Consider the following 5716-nt stretch of genomic DNA (forward strand, 5'->3'; position numbering starts at 1 on the left):
ACTTAAAATTCTTACCTTTCTCTTTCCTTTATCTTTTAGGCTATAGCGGATGCTTGGAAAGAGGCTTGCGCAGCAGCAGGATCTAGCAAAATATTGATTCCAGCAGGGAAATTCTTGGCAGGTATAGTGAATGTTACAGGTCCTTGCAAAGGGGCAATAGAGGTAGAAGTTCAGGGAACCGTGCAAGCCCACCAGAGCTTGCAGGGGGGGATGGTTGGTTTAATTTTAACCATATTGATCAATTCACACTGTCTGGAAAAGGAACTTTAGATGGTCAATGACAAGTTGCATGGAAGGGAGTATCTTGTGACAAAGATCCAAAAAGTTGCAAGAAACATCCTATGGTACTTTTTTTTTAGTTTACATGATATTACAAAATGTTACTAATTTAAATTTATCATAAATTGTAATTACGTACCAAAACTTTTCTAAAATGCTTTTATTGCTTTACATTTTTCATCATAATATAAGGTTTAACTTCATTACCAAAGGCTTAGTTCGTGACATAACGTCTCTTAATAGCAAGTACTTTCACGTCAATGTATTGGGATGTGACGACTTCACATTTGAAGGCTTCAAAGTTAGTACACCTGAAGGTAGCCTTAATACGGATGGAATTCATATTGGGCGATTAAAGGGAGTGACTATATCTAATGTCAAAATAGGCACGGGTGATGATTGTATCTCTATTGGTGATGGAACCGAAAATCTAAAAATCACAAAAGTGGCATGTGGACCTGGTCATGGCATCAGCATAGGGAGCTTGGGGAAGTATGAGAATGAAGATCCTGTTTCCGGAATTACTGTTTCCGATTGCACCCTCACCGGTACAACTAATGGTTAGAATTAAAACTTGGCCTGCAATGTTTCCTAATACTGCAACTAATATTCATTTCCAAGATATTACTATGGAAAATGTCTCCAATCCTATTATTGTAGATCAAATGTATTGTCCATGGAACAAATGCAATAAAAAGGTGATAACTGTTCCAAAACAATATATTATTATATGATAATTACTTATTGTTTGTATAAATAATTATTTCTTCTCTTTTTTTTTTCCAGGAACCATCTAAAGTGAAGAATAGTGATGTTAGCTTCAAAAATATAAAGGGAACTTCTGCAACTGCTCTTACCGTTCAACTTATATGCAGCAGTGGATTCCCATGTGAAAAAGTGGAACTTGCGAACATTGACTTGACATATAGTGGTCCTGAAGGCCCAGCAAAATCTGAATGCATTGATGTTAAGCCAACAATTGTAGGGAAGATTCCAGAGGGATGCAAATAGAAAATCACATCTACTGTTACATATTTTTTTGTAGTTAATTATATATAGAGGAACATTAAGTGCTCTCCTACTATTAATATCCGACAATTATTGAGAAAAAATTATTTATTATTTTTTTAATCATATCTTGTTGTTACAATTTTTTAACTGATAAAAAAAGAAATCAAATATTGCTGTTTTTTTTTAAAAAAAATTTGCTAATATATTTTATTATGCGGTATTCTATTTTACATAGCAAAATTATGATTAATTTTATCCGTTGTTTGAAGCTAATAATATAACCCATTATCATATATGGTGTTGATGCTAATTTAAATAAAATTAGTAGTTCAAAATAAAATAGAAAGTTTATTACTTATTAAATTTTGTTTTAAAAGTTTTAAGTAGAATTTTTATGAGGAAGAAATTATTTAAAGGGTTTAATTTTAACTTATTTTTAACTAATAGTCAATTACAAAAGGAGAATAATCAATGGAAATAGGGTAGCATGCACTTAGGCTAAATTGTGAATGGTTGAGTTGAGTGAATTTTGAGAGAGAGAGGAAAAATAATTAGTGGCTGTAAATTGTTTTTTATTTTATAGTTGACATATGTTGAATACGTTATTTTACAGAAAATTACACTTACACTACTATATTATTTCATATTAGAAATAAGTTCAATTAAGTCTACATACTTTTCCTCAAGACCAAATAAGCGCAATTCAAAATTTAGGACCAATTAAGTCCTTGTACTTTTGTTGCGGGCCAAATAAGTCCTAACAATATAATATAATATTATGTTTTAATAATAAAATACTTTTTTATAATTTAAAAAATATTAAACTTATTTTTTTTAGTTACCATAAAATTTAAAAAATATTAAGACATAATAAATAAGTTTTAAAATTAAAAAAAATGAAGTTTTATCATATAAAAAATATTATTATTAAAAAAATATTTTGTTATTAAAAAATAATATTATATTAAATGATGGTTTATGTGATCCTTGAATAATCGTACAAAGGCTCAATTGACCTAAAATTTAAATTTGACTTATTTGGTTCTCGAATAAAAGTATAAAGACTTAATTGAGCTTATATCCGTTTCATATTTGCCCGTTAAATACTTTAAATACTTGAAATATAATTGTAATCTATTGAATCCTTAATCTTACAAAAACTGCAAAAATTAAATATAAATTAACCATATAATGGATTATTTATAAAAAGAAGTGAGAAATAGTTTCACTTATTATTAACTGTACTTGAAAATTAGCTAATTGGACTACAAATTTTCATTAAAATGATAACAATATATTCTTCTAACTTTATCAACTTATAAAAATTTATAACACTGTTAGCAAGAATTAGTGCACAACCAACAAAATGTATGATCAATTTTTACTTTTTTTTTTTATAAACCATCAATAATATGACTAATTTGTGTTTAATTATTATCATTTTTATAAGTTTAAGTGTTGAATAGATTGCAATTTTAGTGAAGGTATTCAATAAGTTAATCTGAATTAGTATAGAGATATAAGTATATATTGAGATATAAAGAGACAATGTTTGTTCATATGTCTTTTATGATATATAGAAAAGAAATATTCTCTATATTGAAGTGGAAAAATAGACTAAAAATATATATTTTTTCTACAAAATTAAATAATACTATATTAATGGGATTAATCGAGTTATATTGTATTAAAAATAGAATTGAAGGACTAATACTATATGTAGCAGTTTTACAGGAGAATAAGGGTATATTTGGTTTAGTGGTTAAATATAATTTCTAGTTGTTCCCAAAACTTTAATTCTCAATACAACATGCCAAATTATCAAATGTTTTGAAAATTTTATTATAATACAAATTATATTTTATAATTTCTTAAATCTCATTCAAAACACTTATATCTCATTCAAAGCATGTAAGCTCACCCTCTGCCAAGAGACAAGATTTTAATGTTCCATAATGTCCAATGGAAAAACACTAATATATATTCTATTTTTACTTTTTTTTTCCTATAATTTGTTTAAAAAAATGTATTAGAAAATAAAAATTTGACAATTGAGATTTTTAATATGAAAAATTGTAACAATACCTTTTGATTAAAAATTGCTAAAACGTTTGAAAATTTGGTATGCTGTGCCACAAAATAAGATTTTAGGTTTAATTATAAAATGGCATAGAATGTTTGGATTTTCATACCAACAAGCCTATTTAGAGAAAAAATAGTTATTCTATATGGCATGTCAGACTACAAAAACATAATAAAGAATGACACGTGTTATACCATGCAAATATAAAACTTTTCCAGCTTTAATTTTTAAATTTAGATAAAATCAATAAATAAATGTTTGGTATTTGGCCTTTATTTTTAAGAATTAAATATTTGGATAAAATCAGAAAGACTTACAAAATTTGACTTCTCATACTAATTTCCCTATATAAAATAAATAATATGGGTATATGTTAAGTTATTTTTTGTTGAAATAGAAAAAGTATTAATTAATTATACAACATATATAGTAAATAAAATATAACTTATTCATGTAACAATTAATTTAAAATTAAAAAAGAACATAATAAATAATAAATTCTAAAAGATAAATTTCATTTAAATAGAAAAAATAAAGTCAAATCAGCTAGGCTCAAAAGAATTAAAAAGGACATTATACTTAGAGTCGAATTAAAATGCAGATGATAGCCGCAGGCTCAACATTTTTCATGTTCTTGTTTATGTATTCCTTTTCTTGCTTCTTTAAATTTAATATTTAATTGCAGATACTCTAAAAGCAAGAAAAGTTGGTCCAAAAATAATTTCGCCCTCTCTCCTCATGTGGTGACTGAGCCTAAAGGTGGGTAATGTAACTATCTTTTGCATCATCAACTAATGAGAAATGAAAGGCCCTTAGCTTAATATGTTCTTCGAAAACTCATTATGTCTCATATTGGAGCATGCAATACGGAACTCAAGCACCCATGAGGATCTTCCGTTTCACGTCCTCAAAAGATAAGGAGTAGATAAATCAATCATGACTTTAGCTTAAGTGTTGCACTTAGTTCTTAATAGTTGATACAAAGTGGTTGGGAATCAACAACATTGTTGACATCATTGATTGCTTGCTTATTAGCCATATTTTTCTCAATTTCAAATTCATTAAAAGAATTGTTTGGGTCATATATTGTTTCTTCTGTGCCCATGATTTGTTCCCTCGATAGCAACCAATACCTCTTTGTTAGACTTAGAGGATGAAACATTTTTGTATCTCGATTTGATCTCTTTTCTCAACCTACTCACGGTTTTCTCGATTCCTTGTTTGAAGTTGAGTCTACCCAAAGGATTAGAATGTGCCATTCAAAAGAATTACTAAAATAATTAAAACTATATCTTAGCAATAGCGCTAAGATTTACTAGGTGTCGAGGCCACCAAAAATAAATTTCTACTTTTCTAAATCAAACTAAATTGCGATAGTGGTGAGCAGGGTTTGTCCTATAGAGATTGGAAGGAAGTTAATTCACTTGCAAGACAAAATAAAAATAAAAATAAAATGGGAGTTTTAAAAAGCAAGGAATTAAAAATTACTTCTGATCAAGCATAAATTAGCCACATTTTTATTATCTTTTTTATTGCTTATTTACACATTTTTTAGCTTAATTTATGGTTTTTATCTTGTTTTTACAGAAAAGAAAGAAATTGGAAAATTGGAGAAAAAGTGCGGAAAATGACAGAAAAGTGATTGGGTCAGTGATTTGCCCAAATCACTCGTAGAAACCGGCCAAATCGCTCGCAGAGACAGAGAGCCAAAAACTGGACTGACCCACAGAAAGCGATTGGGGCGATTGGGACAAGTGATTTGCCCAAATCACCCGCCCCAATCACCTTGATAGCAGAAAATACAGCATAAGCGGGAAAAGTGCAGAAAACAGAAATTCAAAGGTGGAGAAGTCCAAATCCATTTCAAACACCACAAGATCAGTCCCAAGAGCCACGCCCTTCACTTAGAGAGTTCCATTCTCAATCAAATATAAAATCCAAAGAGGAATCAAAGACTACAAAGAAGACCAAATCAAAAAGGGATTTCAAAACCCTAGATGGATGGAATTCTTCAGCTATAAAAGAGCAGCCTCCAAACTAGCAAAAGGCATCTTCTGATAAGCTACTGAGCATCTTCTCCTCTTGCCAGAAACTCTGCAGCTTCTTTCCTTTTCCTTTGTTTTCTTTCTTTTGTGATTTTGTCCACCATGAGTGGCTAAATTCCATTCTTTTCTAGTTGAAGTTGGTGAATTTCAGATTTTGTGATGAATTGAGAGATTTAAATCTCCATTGTTAAACTTCTATTTATTTTCAATATTTATGCAATTTGATCTTTCCACAATTGTTGCTTTGCTTTTAGAATCAATAAGAGCCCATTGCTTTTAAATTGCTTGAGTAACAAAT

General features: G+C 28.9%; 1 pseudogene; it reads left to right on the top strand.

Annotated features, from left to right (window-relative positions):
- Positions 1-433: 433 nt before the first annotated feature.
- On the top strand, positions 434-1290 carry LOC110607823 (annotated as a pseudogene).
- Positions 1291-5716: the final 4426 nt, after the last annotated feature.

Source organism: Manihot esculenta, chromosome 9, assembly GCF_001659605.2.
Source record: "Manihot esculenta cultivar AM560-2 chromosome 9, M.esculenta_v8, whole genome shotgun sequence".
NCBI lineage: Eukaryota > Viridiplantae > Streptophyta > Magnoliopsida > Malpighiales > Euphorbiaceae > Manihot > Manihot esculenta.